The 23,519-nt window shown below is 34.8% G+C and overlaps 1 long non-coding RNA gene across 1 annotated transcript; it reads right to left on the bottom strand.

Moving 5' to 3' along the window:
- Positions 1-2,031: 2,031 nt before the first annotated feature.
- Positions 2,032-11,512, bottom strand: LOC127858953 (uncharacterized). Its single transcript, XR_008039208.1, has 6 exons — positions 10,408-11,512; positions 9,047-9,135; positions 6,815-6,896; positions 3,845-3,860; positions 3,296-3,330; positions 2,032-2,873 (listed from the first exon to the last, which is right to left on the bottom strand). It is a non-coding gene; the product is annotated as an uncharacterized LOC127858953 (long non-coding RNA).
- Positions 11,513-23,519: the final 12,007 nt, after the last annotated feature.

The following is a 23,519-nucleotide window of genomic DNA, read 5'->3' as shown; positions in this document are numbered from 1 at the left end:
TCCTAACCTAACCGTGGAGCCAGAAATTGGGAAGTATATTGTGCTATTCTCTATCGACAGTGGCTCGGCTCGACTAGAGGTTCACACACGGTCCTTTTATACAAAAATGGTGACCTTGGCGTCGACCCACTTGTTTTAATCACTTTGACATAATCTTATAATCATAAAAAATATAGCTATAAACGGGTTATAACAATGTCCATCAATTTCTGGTCGTTAAATTATTTCTTACTATTTAGGCTTATTTAACCTGTTTATATAAGCTGTTTATATAAGCAGTTCGTGTATAATTAACACTATGTTGACCGCCAGATATGGTTGAATGTACGTCATTGTTGTCCACTATGTATTTCGCCAGTGACCATGCATCTCTAGTTCCTAGGACAATGATGACTAAACAGAAAAAGTGTTACATTATGTAAATACCTCCCAAGATGTATTATTAAATTCTCAAATTTATCTTAACATTGCATATACATATTATTGAAATATACATATTGTCCTTATTAATTTTCATCATAAGAATAAACTCATAAGAATAAATGATAAACGATATGTTATAAACAGTTACATTACACACAAACTTCATCTTAACATTGCATATACATTTTACTGAAATATACCCATTATAAACCGTTACATTACACAGCTTTCCCTTTATTTTAATTTTTTAAATATTTTATGATATTAAAAAAATTAATTGTTATTATTTTCGTCTTTTTTGTTTGTGCGTAATGATAAAATATGTGAAGGTTTGGTTGGAGTACAATGTATACAGATTACTTGCTAAGTTCATATGATATTAAATAGAAGTTTGTTACTAAATATGATGATAACAAGATAATGACAATAAAATACGACAAATATAAGTTTGTTACTAAATATGATGATTACAAGATAATGACAAAAAATACGACAAAACAACACAATATAATACAATGATGCATGTACACCATGACTATTTCAATTGGGTGGATTGAACAGGAATCGTATTGACCAGTCGTAGTTATCTGTTTGTTTGAGCTGCGTGACCTTATGTGAGCGGTAATGTTTTTTACCTCTTAACTTACCGGAATGTGGTAGTGCATGCCGAGCGTGGATTAATTGTAAATCCGATTTATGTAGTTCTTTGAAGCAAAAACGGCATACGTGTCTATTCATTATGACCTGATGTGGAGTTCCACATGTGATGTGATAACCTTGATTGCAACAATGTGTTCTATCGCCGCAAAAATTGAAGCCTAGACAGATTTGACAAATAATATGTGAATGTACGACTGACTTTCCGCGGCGACTTGTAGTAATGAATTGATGTGCGCGAGCATATAGCTGCTGATTATCAGTGTGGTAAAATGTAGTGATGGACATGTGTTTGCAAAATTTCCTCAGGAGTGACGTTGACCGTATGAGAAAGCGAAATGCTTTTATGGATTGGAGATAATCAAAACTGTATGTTCCTATGATGGCTTTGCAGAGAAAGATATTCTGTGTGTGATTTACGCTTGATAAGTGGTCGTACATTTGTTGATGTAAAACCGGTATGTCGAAGTAGTCAATGAGGAAGACCATGGTGTCAATATGTATTTTCCCTGACGTCATCATGTATGTGAATATCGACATGTGATGTGTGTGTTCTATTGTGATCATGTCTTGAAATGTAGAAATAAAGTAACGGATTTGTTGTAACTGGGTTTCCTCAATAGGTAGTGTGGTGGGTATGACATCTTGTATGTATAGTTTTGGTGAAAATCGAATGAGGTTCTGAATGAATTTTGAGTGATAGAGCCAAAAACTGAGGTGGAAGACGACGTCTATGGTGTACATTGTTTTAAATGAACGAAAAGTAAAAATAAATGCACAGATTAACGTGCTAAAAAGTCTGTGTAGATCAAAACTGTTAAGTCCGTAGTGGCTTCGGTTGTAGTTCGCTCGGGTGTAGAGTTGGAAGAGTGTGCGTTGAGACGAGGTCGGCAGGAAATAGTGATGTTGTGGAGTCAGATGACGTCGGCGTAGGTAGGCGACGTCGGCGTTGGTTTGGCGTAACGTTTGGCTGTGTTGACGTTTGGTTACCGGCAGTCTAGATGATCTGGCGTAACGGGTGGTGGGGTTGATGTGCGGATGTCGCTGGTATGGATGACGTCGTCGTTGATCTGGTGTAATGGTCGGCGGTGTACTTCTGGTGCTTGTCGGTGTCGAATTTGCCCGTTTGTTGTGGAGGTTCGGCACAATTTCGTCCTTCTGGCCCGTGAAAGAAGTGGCACTTCCGTTGATCCTGGGTTGATCCTGTCACTGCGCACCAGTTAAACATGTGTCACGTAATCGAGTGTCAATGTATTTGGTGAAAGTAAAACAAGTCTCTGACTTCTCAAAATTATTTCTTTTATTTTCTAACTATTTCCTAACATCAGAATTGTATTTATAGTTTAAACATTATTTTCTAAGTCTAGCTGTAGTATTTTCCTAACCTAACCGTGGAGCCAGAAATTGGGAAGTATATTGTGCGATTCTCTATCGACAGTGGCTCGGCTCGACTAGAGGTTCTAACACGGTCCTTTTATACGAAAATGGTGACCTTGGCGTCGACCCACTTGTTTTAAGGAGTAAACAGCCTTATCCATCACTTTGACATAATCTCATAACCATAAAAAATATAGCTATAAACGGGTTATAACAATGTCCATTACTTTCTGGTCGTTAAATTATTTCTTACTATTTAGGCTTATTTAATCTGTTTATATAAGCTGTTTATATAAGCAGTTCGTGTATAATTAACACTATGTTGACCGCCAGGTATGGTCGAATGTACGTCATTCAGTTGTCCACTGTGTATTTCGCAAGTGACCATGCATCTCTAGTTCCTAGGACAATGATGACTAAACAGAAAAAGTGTTACATTATGTAAATACCTCCCAAGATGTATTATTAAATTCTCAAACTTATCTTAACATTGAATATACATATTATTGAAATATACATATTGTCCTTATAAATTTTCATCATAAGAATAAACTCATAAGAATAAATGATAAACGATATGTTATAAACTGTTACATTACACACAAACTTCATCTTAACATTGCATATACATTTTACTGAAATATACCCATTATAAACCATTACATTACACATGAATACATAAAAATTCTTGATTATTTAAACATGAATATAATGAAAATTCTTGATTATGACCAGAAAAGAAAAAAAAGTAAAATAAAATAATGTTAAATTGCATTGTCATCCATAAAGGTAATTATCGATATAACACTATACAAAGGGTGTGAAAAACAAAACTTACTTGTTCACTGCTCTTCTGATCATGTTGAGCTGATTCTAAACAGAAAGTAAAACACACATTATTATTTTTATGAAAAAATAAATATTTAAATATTAAACAGGTGTCTAAATACATAAATTAATCTATTTACCTTCCAGGTCGTCTTTCTATTTCACGCACTAAAATGCGCAAACGTTCTGCGCACCCTATTGCTATTGAATGTTGTAATGCATATTGCTGACCATGTCCAAGTGATATGCCTCGTCCACAAGCAACTGATTGTTTCATTATTGGTTTTACCTTAGCTATTGGTTTTACCTTAGCTATAGGTTTATTTCTATTATACAAATAAAATACACAATTCACTACAACCACTACAGCTGCATGCACATAAGGATCCAATGAATCGCGAAATTGGTCTTTAAAACAGCTATAATAATGTTCTTTAATTTCACACACAATTTTCATTTTTAGTTGTGTTTAAAAATGAGTGTAAAATAAAGTCCTTAAAGTTTATATATATATATATATTATGAACCAGATGATAAAGATAACAATGCGCGCACTTACATTCATCTGTAGAAATCTGAAAACATAAAGTTTCAAATAAACGTATCTACCGGTTTTTCATCTGATTATCATCACTACACAATAACAACATAGAAATTTCATATAAAACAAATGACAAAATATGGCTGTTATAAATTCCAGACAATGCAATAAAAAAAATATGATAATAAAAAATGCTTACAATGTCTTTTTTTTTTTTTTTTTTTTTATTCAATTTAAACATACATCTCGTATACATATGAAACACAAGGTTATATATTTACAACATTAACATATCAATTATTGTTATTAAGGTATGTTCATATTCTATACAATTTCTGCATACAAGTTTTAATCAATTGTTGGGAGATGCTATATAATGATGCAGACCTGTTTACTTCTACGGATTCACTGTAGTTACTATGGGTTATTTTGCTAAATTACGCACTACGGATTTGTACTGAAAAACTACGGATCCAATGATCAAAATGGTCAAATTTCAGTTTTTAATCGTACTTTCGCTTATTTTCGGTCTTTGCGGGTAATTTATCAATCATAATCATTTTGGCGCTTGCGTAGTAAGAAACGTTAAAATTCAAGCCTCCCGGGGAACGAGTGCTGATCGAGCTTGTCGAGTCGTCACCGAACAACAACTGATTTGCGTATTGGTTCGCTAAATTTGCCGAATATATACGATTTTACATTGCTATCCAGAATACACATCTCTCTCTCTATTGCGGAGAATACCGACAATAGTTGATGTATCGTGATTGAGCACGCCTGTTTTTACTCAAGTCCAAGATGTCGGCAAGCAGACAAGAAATTGCGATTAACGGCGAAAATAATAAATAGCTTTAAAGCGTATTGCGGGTCAGTTATATCCCACCGCATTTTCAACTCAGCTTTTAAGTCAATGTACCTAACTTCAGGGTTTGTGGTTAAAAATCGCTTTAAGAATTCACAGACTGGGCCTGCAGCTGTCTGAAAAACTATTTTAATTTTCCTGGCCTCATCGCAATTATGAATCATAAAAAATCTCTCTAGTTCAAATGTCCAATCATGGAATTACCTGCATTATGCCTAGTTGCCTTTGATGTAGAGTTTCCACAATTGACTTGATTTTAGTTACTTCACTGTCTCTGGCTGTTCCAAATATAGCTCTAAGAATTTCTCCACCAAAATCGAAAAGTCCACGTTTCTGTCGGATGAACTTGTTATTGTTTACTTTGTTCAGTAATTCAACGTACATACTATATAAGTGTTGTAACTCTGCACTGAGTCCTTGAATAGCACTTAGATACAGATTCAAAAATTTATAACTATTGGTCGGTAAATACTTATTTGTCAAAGTTCTCGATAGCGTCTCTGTTGTCGTCAAGTCATGTTGAACGGTGTCCAAGAAATTGTCATAAGGTTGTAAATCTATCACAAAGCTTATCGTCCATGTCACCTGTGTCGTGGAGAAGGTGTTTACTGGCACAAATATAACATTTTGTCAGACAATAGGTTGACAACTTATCAGTCCCAAACTTAATGTCAACTTCCAAAGTTAGTTCGTCATTGAGGTGTTGTCTACCATATCTCTGAAAATATAGTTTATTACCTAGATAATAATTGCCATTACTTAAATCTAACAATTTCCTTATTAAACTTAAGACAATGTCGCTAGTATTCTGACGGTCTCGTCACGATTTTCTTAAGCCTAACATATTAACTTCCATATCGGTATAATCCTGATTATCCGATTTCGTACCGGCTTCAGTTTGCCATATATGCTCTGCCTTGCGCTCGTATTTTCGCTTTAATTCGGCAAGCGGTATGTCCTCATCGCTATCCGATGAGTCACTACGTTCGTACGCTCGTCGCTTAATCAGCCTAGCTAACGGAACGTTATCAGCAGTGTTAGAAAAGTCAGACTTGCTCCCATGACTCCGTACACTATTTCTTGGATTTATACTTAACTCCGAGTCGTATTCATCACTCGGAGGTACGACATATGTAGACTTACGCTTACCTGTACTTTCCTTGAGGCGTTCTTGTGGTACATCGCATGTATCTATGTCTACACATTTCAAATTTCTAGCGTGAACAGTTTGTTCCGCTCCATTTACTACATTTCTAACTCTAAATGTCATAGGTGTAATCCTGTTCAATAACACAACGTTTAGATATCATATTGTTAAGACTACGGTTAATGCGTTTACTTGAAGATTATAAGTTGAACTGGTGATTTTCCTAATACCATAATGTTTACAATTATATAAAGATCAAAATGGATCTCTATTGGTACGAGTGCACCGAGAAATGAGAATGAATACTACAGGAGAGAGAATAGCCGATATTATTACAAAGAAAGTGATGTGCACTACCAGAAACAAAGTCTACAACATTTGTGTAATGATGACAAGTGAAAAAGAGAAATGAACGTCATCATCATTATTATTATTTTATTTATTTATTATTATTTTTACTATTTTTATTATTTTATTTATTTTTACTATTTTTATTATTATTGTATTTATTATTATTATTTATATTATTATTATTATAATTATTATTATTATTATATTTATGTTGCTTTGTAATTATTTTAAGAAGCGTTTTAATGCGTATTGTGGATCTGTAATTTCCTCGTAACGCATCTTAAGTTCTGCTTTTATATCATTGTATCTAACGTCCGGGTTCGTCGTCAAAAAACGTTTTAGAAATTCGCAGACTGCGCCTGAGGCTGTCTGGAATACTATTTTTACTTTCTTAGTTTCGTCACATGCAATCATGAATCATGAAAAACCTTTCTAATTCGAGAGTCCATTCGTGAAACTCCGCCGATTTTCCTGAAAATCGCGGAAGTTGCGTAAGAGCCGTATTTGCGTATAAAGTTTCAGGCAAGTGAATTAAGCTTTGAGTTAGAACTTGGAAAGGTGTTTGTTGACCGGTAGCCATATTTTTTTTGAGAAGTAAGTCAGAAACCAAAAGAGAATAAAATCTGACCTGGTGCTGACTCGAACTGGCTTCTTCTTATAGCTGTCTGTCTACCGCCCACTTTCTAGAGGTGTCCCAGCTCAAGTACAACCTATATTAAAATATAAAAATATTTAAAGTTTCAAAGTATGCAATTGTACAAACTGTTTGTTATTTAGCTAACAACAAAAATGTAATATAAATGTAAAATATTTTTTGTCGTCCTCGTCTTTGGTTCGTCGGCGTCGTAGTCGTTGTTGAGAATGTTTGCTGAAAAAAAAACGGATAACGGATAGCTGCTCTCGCTGCCTTCTCCCGTCGGGTTCTGGAGTAAGCACTGAAGAAGTATTTAAACGGCTGAAGATGGTGATTATCCTGTCAAGATCCTGTCGTACGGCACCAAAACGTCGTCTGTAACCCTACGACTTAATGTCTCTGAGTACGGTTCTTCAAATCTCTTGAAACGGGATAAACAAATAAAAGAAGTCTTTCCTTTTAGATAAACTTGTATTGTTATTAATAAATGTTGAATTGATCGTATAGTGTTTTCAATTCTTTTAGTTCATAACAGTCACAACTTCCGTATAATATTTTTATAAGATATGTTCTTTTATGTCTTTCACAAGTCCAATTTAATATATATATATATATTCGGTAATATATATTAATAAAAGAAAGAGACCTGTTACGAAAAGCGAAACAGTATAATCCAAGTTTCCTCTGCACTCCCTTGACGCTTATTGGGAATAACTTGCAGTTTTCTCGAAAGAATGCGCCCAGTGTAGGACAAACGTTGAGCTTATATACCTACTAGTCACATTTTGCTTCAACGTGAGTCGTGCACATCTGGTTTTAGATAGTAAACAGAACTTTTAATCATCTTGTCAAATTGTTTCTATATTGGTTTTAAATGTAAACAAAACTTTCAATCATCTTGTCTGAGTTGTCTAAATTCGCCTCCCAACCCTGTTTTCAGGCAGTTAGGGAATAATTAATATCACAATTAAAATGCTTTGACCGATGCTGTGACCAACAAATAACCAGTTGTTCGGTGACTTGAACTTTCATAAATGTGGCAGACGTTCAGAAGCTTAAAGCTATCTAGTAGCTATCTAGTTCACTGCATGGACAAAAGTGTCACAGTTTCGCTTTTTGGGTTTCAGTGTGAAAATGGTGGGATAGAGAAGCAGTAATTGTCATTGGTTTTGGGCAATCCTTAATTAAATGTTTGGTTGACAGACAATAACGACATTTATTCCGTTAGTATTCAAGAGGACAATCTCTGACAAAATGGTCGTTTGAATGACACTTGTAACATTGGTTCCTCTGCTTATCTAGTTCGTTTTGTTGACGGACCGCATTAACTGTTCTACAGTTTTTCGCTATGTGTTTTTTTCTTCCACATTTATAACACCTGCGCGTCGGACGCGCATAATCTACCTCCATCGGTTGTGGACCATGATCATGTGATTCATACCCCCCGTGACCTTTTCTCATGTTTACCCTTTTTAAGATATTCTGCTCCTTTAGAGCCATGTTAACGGCTTCCGTTAGATTACTCGGATTACTTCTAATTAATTTATTTCTCACAGGTTGATCGATCAACCCATCAGTGAACTGACCTACTGGAATTCGTTGCATGGGATCCCTCTCATCGAGTTCACCTTCACATGCATCCCTAGCTCACATCAATAGACGTTCCCCATAATTTGTGACATTTTCCCCTGCACGTTGCTTAACGTTCCTTAATAGCTTTAAAGCGTATTGCGGGTCATTTATATCCCCGTACCGCATTTTCAACTCAGCTTTTAAGTCAATGTACCTAACTTGAGGGTTTGTGGTTAAAAATCGCTTCAAGAATTCACAGACTGGGCCTGCGGCCATCTGAAAAACTATTTTAATTTTCCTGGCCTCATCGCAATTATGAATCATAAAAAATCTCTCTAGTTCTAATGTCCAATCATGGAATTCCGACGATTTTCCCGAAAATCATGGTAACTGTGTTAAAGCTGTGTTTGCATATAAAGTGTCCGGTAAGTTAATTAAACTTTCAGCCAGTACTTGAAATGGTGTTTGTTGTGATCCAGTGGCCATCTTTAGATTATTTTCTTAAAAAAACGTTACCTTATTTCTTTATCCTAAAATGTAAAGACTGAACAGCGTAACCTAAGAATGTGGGTATTAACCAGCTCAACCTTGAATTATGAAGGCTTAACAATCTGGCAAGCAGGTCAAAGAACTAAGATGTAAAAAGGTCCTGACCTGACTCCGGCTTGCGTGACAAAATGCCTTCTCAGCTGTGTGCCTCCGGTGAACGTTTCTCAGGAGAGCTCCACCGATTTTTGCGTGACCTGTAATTATTGAACAATATTTAGATAATAAGAATTATTTGTTTATCACTTAACAATTATTAATTAAATCTATATAATAAATATCAAACAAAATGTTCATCGCTGCTTCCGGTCGTTGTCGTGGTGGTTGTCTGCTGCTCCCGTCGCCAAAGTCGTTGCTGTTGTAGTTGTTGCTGAAAGAAAGTTTGTTAATGTCGTCCGCTTTCCTAGCGTGTCGAAGAATGGTTATTGTTGTTCATCGTAGCGTCCCACTGTAAAACGAAATGTTACTGCTTCTGGTCGTATCGTCCCACTGTAAAACGAAATGTTACTGCTTCTCGTTGTCTGCTGCTATTGCCTGCAAACTTTTAAGTATCCTGATCACGGCACCAAAAATAGATACGTCCATGTGGCACTTCTGCCCTTATGTTATCTATTGATACTCAAAGGTTGTTTTAAGTCGCGTTGTGTAATTTTTTTGTTTTGACTTAAATGTCCCAGGTTCGTAAACTACTCATCAGTTTGCAAAATAAGGCAACAAGTCTTTTTCTAGCATATATCAACTTTTATTCTTGATTAAATGTTCATATATATTGTATTGTAAATGTATACTATTCCTAGTTGTATTGTAATCGTATATAATTCTTATTAAGAAATTGCAACAAGAATGAAGATAAGAAATAATCGAGATACTCCAACACAAATATAATCCGTCCAGAAAAACAAATGTCCGTCTCAAGCACTTTCCCGTGTAGCCAAAAATTGGGAAGTATATTGTGCGATTCTCTATCGACAGTGGCTCGGCTCAACTAGAGGTTCTAACATGGTCCTTTTTATACAAAAATGGTAACCTTGGCGTCGACCCACTTGTTTTAAGGAGTAAACAGCCTTATCCATCACTTTGACATAAACTCATAACCATATAAAATATAACTATAAACGGGTTATAACAATGTCCATCACTTTCTGGTCGTTAAATTATTTCTTACTATTTAGGCTTATTAAACCTTTTTATATAAGCTGTTTATATAAGCAGTTCGTGTATAATTAACACTATTTTGACCGCCAGATATGGTCAAATGTACGTCATTGTTGTCCACAATGTATTTCGCCAGTGACCATGCATCTCTAGTTACTAGGACAATGATGACTAAACAGAATAAGTGTTACAATACTTGAAAAGGCGTTTGTTGTGAACCGGTAGCCATATTTATGTTTGTTTTTGAGAATTGAGTATTTATGTTTGTTTTTGAGAATTGAGTCAGAAACCGAACCAGAACAAATAAATCTGACCACTGGTGTTGACCCGAACTGGCTTTTTCTATAGCTCTCGGCCCCCGCTCTTGGTACTTCTAGAGGTGTCCTGGCTCGAACAAGTACAACCTATATTTAAATAGAAAAATATTTTAAAATTCAGAATATACAATTGTACAAAGTGATTAAGTTATTTAAGTAACAGAAATAAAATAAAATAAATATAGAATATTCTTTATCGGCCTCGTCTGCTGTGTGGTAAACGCTTGATAAGTGATCGTGCATTTGTTGATGTAGAACAGGTTTGTCTAAGTAGTTGATGAGGAAGACCATAGTGTCAAGTTGTTTTTCGCCTGATGGCCATGTATGTGAAAATTGATATGTCATGTGTTTGTTCTATGGTGTCCATGTTCTGAAACATCGAGATGAAATAATGGATTTGCATAAATGCGATTCCATTATTGGGAGTGTGATGGGTATGATATCTTGGATGTAAAGTCTTGGGGGAATCCCGAATGAGGGCCTGAATGAATGAAGAATGGTAAAGCCAAAAACTCAGGTGAACGACTATGTCAATGATGTGCATTTTGTAATTAATAAGATTGAAATCAAAGTAATTAAAGTCTTTTGGTGTATTAATGCTGGTGACGATGCAGAGGCTGGTGTGGAGGGCGTGTTTGGTTGTAGATTCTGGGATGGTAGATGGATATGGTTGTATCGGTTGCAGTGGATGGCGGATGTAGTTGTAGAGTCTCTGAATTATTTCTAAGTATTTCTTTTATTTTTCTTTTCAAATACTTTATATCTCAAATTCTAATGATATATTTATAAATCTCAATATTTCATTCAAATCTAGGGCAGAGTGCCCTTTCTTCACAAAACATCTTATTGTATATCGACATAAACACAAAATAATAATACTTCTTATAACATATTTGATTGGTCAAAGAGTTTTCCTGAATACTTGTTAATTGCTGATTGGCTTGGTCAAAGAGTTCAATTAATACCTGTTGATTGCTGATTGGCTGACCGCTAATGTATTGTTCCAATGACACTCACCGGAAATGGTGTGACCAAATTATTCTAGTTTTAACCCATTTAACGGATATTAATGATTGAGACATCTGATTAGACTCGCATGACCATTTCCGTGGATGTTTTTGATTGCTTACCCAGATTGCACTTCTGATGATAACAAGATAATATTCTAATAATTTTACTCGCGCAGTTCAACGGATGCAATTGATAATTTAACAAGATTATAATTCCAGCAGCAGTACTTTTGACCATTTTATCAGCTTATACATCTAGTTAAATATACATCTTTGAATAACATATTCATTCGTCGAGAGTATCTCATCTATGATCTTTCAAATTATTGATCAAGTCTACTTTAACAATGAATCTAAAGGTATGTCTTGTTTTTGAGAGAAGTCTTCAATAAAATTATTTTATTTTAAGTATACTCTTATATTTTTTATAATTAAACATAAACTTCATGGCACATCAAATAGTTGAACCGCTGCATCAACTCCATAGTGTTTAACGTCACAAGTATTTTGTCCAGTTGCTTCACTTTTTGTCATTCAAAATTTCTGGCGTATTTTCTTCTAGCAAAAGGACCATGAGTTCACTTTGAGAGTAAAACACAGTGATGTCCCCATGCTATTATGATGTTCCTGAAGTACCGTCTTTAATCGTCGTGGAAGGCGTTGTTTCGCGATGTCCATAATTCATATGCGTTGTGTTGAGTTTCTTCTATGTAACAGTTATTATAATGATGGCAAACAGTTATAAATATACCCTTTAGTTGTTCTTAATATCATCATGACAACTTACTAGAATGTCTAAGTAAATACAATCTTAGTTACATCAATTAATATCGAAACACTTCTAACAAGAAATATCTTTAAAAAAGATATACGGCGTTGATTGTGGTTGCAGTTAATGAAAGGTAAAGACTTCAATGAATGAGATCAAAGATAGCGAATGTCTTTTTCTGTGCAGTTCTTAGCTGCAGCAAACGCAGTACAGGATGATACGCGGAGTTTCCGCGGCTTATTTTACATTATTACATATTGCTGGTCATAAACGTATAGATACAAAACAGAAAACGAAAAGAAGAATGGAAGTGAAATTGAAACATATGAGTCAATCGGCCACACGCAAAGTATCCGTACATATTTTTAATATTTATACGCGCGTTCTTCGAACAAACCTGTTTTAGTGGTTTGTCTGGCGTTGCTATTTGATTCGATTATTAACAGTATCGAGAATCATTGCGCTCATGCTTAATTCATTAGTCAATATGATGGCATAATTCTTGTTAAATTAATTAAAAATAGTTTTTATCATGGTATTGTTGTAAAACACATTAAGAATCTATTATTGACATACCATATGATATCGCTGGATATCTTCATTTAACATCTTTCTGGTCTAAAGAAAATTCCAGTTCACCTAGTTCACGCTATAGCGTCTTTATTATGTAACGATTATTTTCCTGGCCGCGAACTCCGATCAGCACATAGGGTAGAGACGCAGCGATGACCTGTATGTAAACTCTGACATTCACACACAGTGGCCGCAAATTGACCCGATATACCTCGCGAGTTGAAATGCAATGCATTAAAGTGAGTCTTCGCTTCCACTGCTCTCTATACTTTAACATGTTAACATGTTGACAGGAATATGGAAGTTAGTAATAAATATGAGAAAATAGCCTTTAAGTGCAAACGTTCTTGCGCTGAAAATCTTCTGAAAATAAAAGGTGGACGCACAAACTGTATTGATGTCGAGATTGAGTGTTAAACTGTTCTATCTATTAAGCCTTTTCATTAGATATAAAATTGTTTCATGCTGAACACGCAGTAAAACATTGTTACAAAGACGCGGACATGTTTCCAATGTTCTGGTCGTATTCTCAAATCAGCCAATGCAGTCAATGAAGTGTATTCATCTGTACTTGGCCGCGGGAAGTTTTATTTGAATTCTATTGGACGCTAACAAAGGTCAGGCTAAGGTGAAAAGCTGGCGTATACAGCTCACGCCGAAAAAAATGCATTACATCTTGATATCTTGACATTTTATGTACATGCAACTAAGGAAATTTTAGATCTGTATTTGCATTTAATTTTGCCTTAAGCAAACTTTATCATGACACGCTTTATCTATTTATACCTTGATTTCATAAATGTTATGAATTACAATCAACTACAATTACTTGGTGGTGAGACAGACAGTTATCTTTTTCTATACAATCATTACAATAATATCATTACTGCTATGCCTATCATTCGGCATATCTCAAGTTCCGGTCTTATTCTCTAATCATAGTATTCAAGTAATTCTTATGCAATATCGCATCTTCTGTCCACAGCGTAACAGGCTTCAATGGCACAGGATAAATTCTCAATTAAACCTTTATGAACCCTTTAGAGGTTACATCTACCACAGAAATTTAACGCTCATATCGTTAGATTTTTACGGCGCTATACGCGACAGCAACACATTAAATTCTCAGTTCAAATTACTCAAGGCCATTACTACACATTACCACACATTTAACAAGACCTTACATATATACACTAAACAAGTAATGATGAAGATGATGATATATACCTACACCATATTTACATTAATACTTGTTTGTATCTTTTTATTGTCTGCCTCACACATTAACTCTACTTTCCTATTTGCCCTCTTCTAGTTTTTTTATTATAATAATACACAAAACAATCCCCTGTTTTCTTTATCATAATTATATGCAAACTATTTAATATATTATATGTCATTTGTAAGCTCCTAATAGCTTAATTGTGATAATGTCAAAATCTGTAAATATTCTTATTAAGTGTATGTTAAACAATATGACTTTATTAAATTATTCTCTAAATTATTGTTCTTATTTAATGAAAATGTACACAAACACCAACAATTTAACATTTGTTTATTTTTATGCAGAAAAAATGTGTCCGTACATAAGTCTATATTATAATAATACAAATATTATATAAAATTCTACTACTACTCTCAATCTGTTCGCCTGTAATTTCATCATTTCTATAACTCATAAAATTATGTTAAACACTAATACTTTCTTTATTATTTTATTAATTATCAATTCACCAGATTTTTTTTTTTAAATACTGATCAATCCAAAATTGTATTGATTGTGATACTGGTAACATTTCTCTGTACATAATTCATTGTACCGGTAATTATAATTAATCTTTTAATGCCTAATAATGAAAAAATGTCTATACTTATACTCAATTTTTTGTATGAATTTAATATCTTTATTTCTATTATACATTACGAAGCGTAAAATTTGCACACATTCTTATGTTTGTATGTTCCTAATTAAAATCAATTTACTTATCAAAGATAAATTTCACACATTCTTATATCTGTATAATAATTGTTTTGTTTTTTTAATACATAACAATATACAATTCTTCTAAACAATTTTGAAAAGATTTGTTGTCATGATGCGTTCAAATTTCTATCTATAATTTTATAAATGTTTAAGTCCCATATCTGATTGCCATCATTGTCACGTAATCGAGTGTCAATGTATTTGGTGAAAGTAAAACAAGTCTCTGACTTCTCAAAATTATTTCTTTTATTTTTCTAACTTTTTCCTAACATCAGAATTGTATTTATAGTTTAAACATTATTTTCTAAGTCTAGCTGTAGTATTTTCCTAACCTAACCGTAGAGCCGGAAATTGGGAAGTATATTGTACGATTCTCTATCGACGGTGGCTCGGCTCTAAGAGGTTCTAACACGGTCCTTTTTATACAAAAATGGTGACCTTGGCGTCGACCCACTTGTTTTAAGGAGTAAACAGCCTTTTCCATCACTTTGACATAAGCTCATAACCATAAAAAATATAGTTATAACAATGTCCATCACTTTCTGGTCGTTAAATTATTTCTTACTATTTAGGCTTATTTAACCTTTTTATATAAACTGTTTATATAAGCAGTTCGTGTCTAATTAACCCTTTGTTGACCGCCAGATATGGTCGAATGTACGTCATTGTTGTCCACTATGTATTTCGCCAGTGACCATGCATCTCTAGTTACTAGGATAATGATGACTAAACAGAAAAAGTGTTACATTATGTAAATACCTCCCAAGACGTCTTAGTATTGCATATACATATTATTGAAATATACATATTATTAACCAGGTTTTCCGAAGGAAAAAACTGGTTATTAGATTGGCGAATGCGGGCGGGCTGGCGGGCGGGCGGAACAAGCTTGTCTGGGCGATAACTATGTCGTTCATTGTCAGATTTCAAAATCATTTGGCACATTTGTTCACCATCATTGTACGGTGTGTCGCGCGAAATAATTACGTCGATATCTCCAAGGTCAAGGTCACACTTTGAGTTCAAAGGTCAAAAATGGCCATAAATGAGCTTGTCCTGGCCATAACTATGTCATTCATTGTGAGATTTTAAAATCATTTGGCACATTTGTTCACCATCATGGGACGGTGTGTCGCACGAGAGAATCACGTCAATATCTCCAATGTCAAGGTCGCCACGACTAAAAATAGATTTAAAAAAAAAAAAACTTACAAAGGGGGTTAATTTTGTTTGTTCATTTCAAAAGTTCAGTTTGAGTTTTCTCCCTTTATCAGATTTTTTTTCACAATGAAAACCTGGTTTTGTGACAATTTTGTCCCTTGTCCTTATTAATTTCCATCATAAGAATAAACTCATAAGAATAAATGATAAACGATATGTTATAAACTGTTACATTACACACAAACTTCATCTTTACATTGCATATACATTTTACTGAAAATGTTTCGCTTTTTGGGTTTCAGTGTGAAAATGGTGGGATAGAGAACCAGTAATTGTCATTGGTTTTGGGCAATCCTTAATTAAATGTTTGGTTGACAGACAATTGTGACATTTGTTCTGGTAGTATTCAAGAGGACAATCTCTGACAAAATGGTCTGTTGAATGACACGTGTAACATTGGTTCCTCTGCTTATCGAGTTCCTTTTGTTGATGGACCGCATTAACTGTTCAACAGTTTTTTGCTATGTTTTTTTCTTCCACATTTATAACACCTGCGCGTCGGACGCACATCATCTACCTCCATCGGTTGTGGACCATGATCATGTGATTCATACTCTCCGTGACCTTTTCTCATGTTTACCCTTTTTAAGATATTCTGCTCCTTTAGAGCCATGTTAACGGCTTCCGTTAGATTACTCGGATTGCTTCTAATTAATTTATTTCTCACTGCGTCATCGATCAACCCATCGATGAACTGAACTACTAGAATTTGTTGTATGGGATCCCTCTCATCGAGTTCACCTTCACATGCATCCCTAGCTAACATTAAAAGACGTTCCCCATAATTTGCGACATTTTCCCCTGCACGTTGCTTAACGTTCCTTAATAGCTTTTACGTGTATTGCATGTCTGTTATTTCCCCGTACCGCATTTTTAACTCAGCTTATAAGTCAATAAGAATGTACCTTGTAGAATTCCCCTCTCTCTCGCCCCTTTCTAGTTCTGCGATCCTGTGGCCATTTATAACCAGGTTTTCCGAAGGAAAAAACTGGTTATTAGATTGGCGAATGCGGGCAGGCTGGCTGGCTGGCGGGCTGGCGGGCCGGTGGAACAAGCTTGTCCGGGCCATAACTATGTCGTTCATTGTCATATTTTAAAATCATTTGGCACATTTGTTCACCATCATTGGACGGTGTGTCGCGCAAAATAATTACGTCGATATCTCCAAGGTCAAGGTCACACTTTGAGTTCAAAGGTCAAAATTGGCAATAAATGAGCTTGTCTGGGCCATAACTATGTCATTCATTGTGAGATTTTACAATTATTTGGCACATTTGTTCACCATCATTGGACGGTGTGTCGCACGAAAGAATCACGTCAATATCTCCAATGTCAAGGTCACCACAACTTAAAATAGATTTATTTTGAAACAAACTTACAAAGGGGGTTAATTTTGTTTGTTCATTTCAAAAGTTCAGTTTGAGTTGTCTCCGTTAATCAGATTTTTTTTCACAATGAAAACCTGGTTTTGTGACAATTTTGTCCCTTGTTAGATTATTTTCTTAAAACTGTAACCTTATTTCTTGATCCTAAAATGTCAAGACTGAACAGCGTAACCTGTAATGTGGGTATTAACCAGCTCAACCTTGAATTATGAAGGCTTAACAATCTGGCAAGCAGGTTAAAGAACTAAGATGTAAAAAGGTTCTGACCTGACTCCGGTTCACGTGACAAAATGCCCTTTTCAGCTTCCGGAGAACGTTCCTCAGGAGAGCTCCACCGATATGTGCGTGACCTGTAATTATTAAACAATATTTAGATAATAAGAATTATTTGTTTATTACTTAACAATTATTAATTAAATCTATATAATAAATATAAAACAAAATGTTCGTCGTTGCTTCCGGTCATTGTCGTGGTGGTTGTCTGCTGCTCCCGTCGCCAAAGTCGTTGTTGTTGTTGTTGTAGTTGCTGCTGAAAGAAAGTTTGTTAATGTCGTCTGCTTTGGTAGCGTATCGATGAATGGTTATTGTTGTTTATGGTAGCGTCCCACTGTAAAACGAAATGTTACTGCTTCTGGTTGTATCGTCCCACTGTAAAACAAAAATGTTACTGCTTCACGTCGTCTGCTGCTATCGCCTGCAAACTTTTAAGTATCCTGTCAAACGGCTCCAAAAATAGATATGCTATTGCCTGCAAACTTTTAAGTATCTTTCGGAACGGCACCAAAAATAGATACGTCCATGTGGCACTTCTGTCCTTATGTTATCTATTGGCTCTCAAAGTTTGTTTTAAGTCGCGTTGTGTAATTTTTTTGTTTTGACTTAAATGTCCCAGGTTCGTAAATTACTCATCAGTTTGCAAAATAAGGCAACAAGTCTTTCTAGCATAAAACAACTTTTATTCTTGATTAAATGTTCGTATATATATTGTATTGTAAACGTATCTTATTCTTATTAGTATGTAATTCTTCTTTATGAAATTGAGATACTCCAACACAAAATATAATCCGTCCAGAAAACAAATGTCCGTCTCTAGCACTTTACCGTGAAGCCAGAAATTGGGAAGTATATTGTGCAATTCTCGATCGACAGTGGCTTGGCTCTTAGATGTTCTAACACGGTCCTTTTTATACAAAAATGGTGACCTTGGCGTCGACCCACTTGTTTTAAGGAGTAATCAGCCTTATCCATCACTTTGACATAAGCTCATAACCATAAAAAATATAGCTAAAAACGGGTTATAACAATGTCCATCACTTTCTGGTCGTTAAATTATTTATTACTATTTAGGCTTATTTAACCTGTTTATATAAGCTGTTTATATAAGCAGTTCGTGTCTAATTAACACTATGTTGACCGCCAGATATGGTCGAAAGTACGTCATTGTTGTCCACTATGTATTTCGCCAGTGACCATGCATCTCTAGTTACTAGGACAATGATGACTAAACAGAAAAAGTGTTACATTATGTAAATACCTACCAAGATGTCTTAGCATTGCATATACATATTATTGAAATATACATATTATCCTTATTAATTTCCATCATAAGAATAAACTCATAAGAATAAATGATAAACGATATGTCATAAACTGTTACATTACACACAAACTTCATCTTAACATTGCATATACATTTTACTGAAATATACCCATTATAAACCGTTACATTACATCATTAAAATAAACGAACCTCTATTTCATCAAAGTTTTCTGTTTTCCGTGGCCTGTGATCATTCGTACAGCTGTACTTCCGGTTTGAATCCTAGGTCAAAGCGACCATTAAATTATGGGTAGCGTTATTTGATCTGAACAATGAGCTTACACATAGACTATGTTTTCATTGATATTTATTTTGCTCCATAAATCTTAACACAAATACTTTCCAAAGTCCAGTAATATTATACTCAACAAGATACTAGCGAAACCATTAACGGGCTTTGCCCGTGATAATTAGAAATTATAAAACTTGTCGCGTAACTGAAGACACAAGTCCCTCAGTACACTTGTAATTTTGTCACGTAATTACACATTGTTCCTTGATAATACACAGTAACAACTAAAGTTCATTTCTGTTTTCATCGAGATTTATTTCTGTTGAATATTTTCTAACACAACGCTTGCTAATGTTCATGAAATACAATTTTACAGCGCGGCGGCCGACATGGCCACCACGTAAAGAAAACGTGACAAATCTCTAACCGCAGACCCCTTGAATGGCTCGAATGGATCCAATGGCTACCCTCAGCATATTTTGATGAGGTATTTTTACCAATTTCGTTACGTACTCGCCTAATTCGTGACCCACGCCTGTCATTAAGTAATGGGCGTCAAACGTGTGCATCTTGGCGTTCATGGACAGATGACGTATCGTACCACCGGACTTTATGATGCCTCTGTACTCGCGGGTCTCCATTTAATTTGACATCTCCAATTTGTATTCACACCTGGAAAACGCATCGGAATGTAGCTTCTTCCTGCTTAATGTACCCACTAATCGTTTATATGCATTTTGCGAGTCACGATTCCTATATTTTTCTGTTTGTTACAATATTTCTGAAATATACCTATTATCCTTTCATCAAATAAACTCATAATAATAAAATGCATTGCATATACATTTTACTGAAATATACCCATTATAACCCGTTACATTACACAGCTTCCCCGTGTCACGTAATCGAACGTAATTAGTGAAAATAAAACAAGTCTCTGATGTCTCAAAATTATTTCCTTTATTTTTCTCTATTTCCTAACATCAAAATTGTACTTATAGTTTAAACATTATTTACTGAGTCCGAATGTCAATGTACTTAGTGGAAGTAAAACAAATAATTTCAAAATCAAGGTAAATAATACAAAATGAATATTTCCTAAGAGAAGGCAAGGTCCCCTCTGCATATTTTGCGAGGTATTTATACCAATTTCGTTACGTACTCGCCTAATTCGTGACCCACGCCTGTCATCAAGTAATGGGCGTCAAACGTGTGCATCTTGGCATTCATGGACAGATGACATACCATACCACCGGACTTTACGCCTCTGTACTCGCGGGTCTCCATTTAATTTGACATCTCCAATTTGTATTCACACCTGGAAAACGCATCAGAATGTCGCTTCTTCCTGCTTAATGTACCCACTAATTGTTTATATGCATTTTGCGAGTCACGATTCTTATATTTTTCTGTTTGTGACATATTACTGAAATATACCTATTATCCTTTCATAAAATAAACTCATAATAATAAAATACATTGCATATACATTTTACTGAAATATACCCATTATAACCCGTTACATTACAATTTGTTAACATTAGTCTCTGAATATATTTTTATTACAAGTCTTCAATGAACACAAGTCCCGTAATATATTAATGACACAAGCATCTTAATAATTTCAGTTTTCTTTAATATTCAAATGAAAAAAAATAACTTCAGTTAAAATGATCAAAAACGTAATACAAGCAAAATAGCAATTTAAGTTAAAATATTCAATATACTCGTAGCCTAAAATGTCCCTAAGATTCTCTCCAGAAATGTCAAAATTTTCCACACTCCCAACAATCAATTGTATCTCTTCCAATTTGTATCATAACCAGTCTGGTTTGCTCTATTGCGTTTATTCACCGTGTATGTATTTATCTCGCGTTGCCTACGGCGACAATCTTGAAAAAAGTGACACGGTTTCATGCGATATGTACAGACATTCGTTGGCCTAAGGTGATTGATTTCTATTTGAACATTTTCGGTCTGAGTATTATCATTTTTGTTTATCTGAGATCTTAATTCAAATCTAGCTCTGATATTTTGTTCATGCGTTGCGCTTTTAACAGCCGTTGATAAGTTTATGTGAATCTCTCGCATAAGTTCAAGTTTAAGATCATTGTGTAACAAACCGTCAATAAATATTTCTACTAAATGTTTTTCAATAAATTGTAAATTTCCTTCGATATTTTCATAAGCTTCGGTCGCAAGAGATAAAAGTCGCTCAGCGTATAATGGCACATTTTCGTCCGTCTGTTGTTTAATTGTTTGTAGCAATGAGAAAGCATACGGTGGGTCTTGAATTTCCGCAAACCTTACTTTAAGCTCTAATTTTAAATTTGTCCATGTTCCTGTCGGATTGTCGGTCAAATAACCATTAATGTAGTTACTGACAAGCCCTTTACTTGATTGGTTTGCAACTAATTTTAATTTATCATCCTCTAAATTGGTAAGCGTTCCATATTTTTCTACATTTTAATACAATATTTAAATTCTTTAGGATTCCCATCTAATGATTGTACAACCTGTGAAAAAGTCTAAGTGCCAATGGCCTTTCTAAATTCTTTAATTTGTTCATTTAAATTTTGAAAAAATTGTTGGACCTGATTTGCCATATTGATACAAGCGTTAGGAGATAAAACAGTCACTCACCGGTTGTTGTAAAGTATGGTCTGGTTCCCGACTCTTGGTCGTTGTTACTAGTAACGGAAGTTGCAGAAAAGGAAATCCCTCGCGTTGTGGTTCATTGCTTCGCAATCGTTATTGGAAGCACTTCAATATTCATCACTGGTACATGGCGCCATTTTCACAAACTACCTCCCTGCTTGTATAGTGTGTACTGCTCACTACCAAGAAAGTGACACGTTACATACCAGTGAAACAGACAGTAATATGTAATATCAGGAAAGTTCAGCCTATAAAAGAAGGTACACTCACACATAAATGACATTTTGGTCTATCAAATTGAAACTCTCACAATGGGAAACATACCTTGCGCTCTTTCATGACGAGGGAACACTGCTTGTCCTCTGTGAGTTGTTGGCCTGTCAACAACTTGGTCACCCTCGTAAAATAGTCAGCCACTGATTCTGTCTCTCGTTGCTGTAGAGAGAACAGGGCCATGGTCACGGGTAGACCATTAAACCTCTTGTAGAAAGCTTGTTTGAGGTCTTTGAGGGAGGCAATATCCTTGGTCTGGCTCCTACGCATGATCTCTCGTATGGAAAAGGAACTGCATCAGCAACTCCTCATTCCCTAAGTTTAGAGCCCTCCCAAATCTAGGGTAGCGCTCAAACCAGTCCGAGGCTCTTTTTCCTGGTTTTCCACAAAAAGGAGGTATTTCAATCTTTGCCGTTGTGTCCTCGATATCACTGACACAGCTCAGTCCAGGTAAAGAACTATGTGAGGAAGCTGGATGGTGTTCCGATTCAGAATCCGAGTCCAAGTCGAGTTCTACTGCTGTTGACTGAGCCCGTTGCACGCTCCTGGTGTTGTATGTTCAGTTGATATGTGTTGACATCAGGGATTATGGAAGTTCAAATATTATTAAGTAATATTTTTAGTTATAATTTTAAACTATTATTTAGTTATAATTTTAAACTAAAATATTACTAAGTAATATTTTTAACATCAGAAAATAATTTGTTAATCATATTTTCAGTGGGGTACATAACACTTTGGATGTCACACTGTTAACCCTTAATGAGAACGAAATACCTGACATAAAAATGGAGATATGATTAAATTGCAAGAAACGGTCCAAAATGTTACACGTTCTGTTACCGTGTGCTCTTTCCTTATTTCCTCTTTCCTTATTTGTTAATGGGTCAATAAAACAATACACAAATTACAAAGTATCCAATATCTTTGACATTCAACTTAAAACAAACTTTATGGAATTAAGCGCTTTAGCAAGAGGTATTATTAAGAGGTACCCAAAATAATAATGTTAAGCTATATCACATAAAATACTATTACTTAAAGTATAGAAAAATGAACATTATATGTGTAGAGTTGCATAAGCAAAGTATGAAACTTTAATACAAGAAATTTACCAAAATGTGACCTTATTTTATATATATTTTAAAATGTAAATATAATAATTATTATGCAAGTAAAATAAATGTCTTACCTGTAAGTCAGAGCAACAGTTGAAACTTTTAGTAAACCAAATTGTCACGTAATACACGTGTCACGTAATCGAATGTACTTAGTGAAAATAAAACAAGTCTCTGATGTCTAAAATATTTTTTTTATTTTTCTCTATTCCCTAACACCAAAATTGTACTTATAGTCAAAACAAATAATTTCGAAGTCAAGGTAAATAACATAACATGAATAATT

This window comes from Dreissena polymorpha, chromosome 14 (assembly GCF_020536995.1).
Source record: "Dreissena polymorpha isolate Duluth1 chromosome 14, UMN_Dpol_1.0, whole genome shotgun sequence".
Classification (NCBI taxonomy): domain Eukaryota; kingdom Metazoa; phylum Mollusca; class Bivalvia; order Myida; family Dreissenidae; genus Dreissena; species Dreissena polymorpha.
Note: the sequence above shows the minus strand (reverse complement) of the source record. Positions and strands in the feature narration are given on the sequence as shown.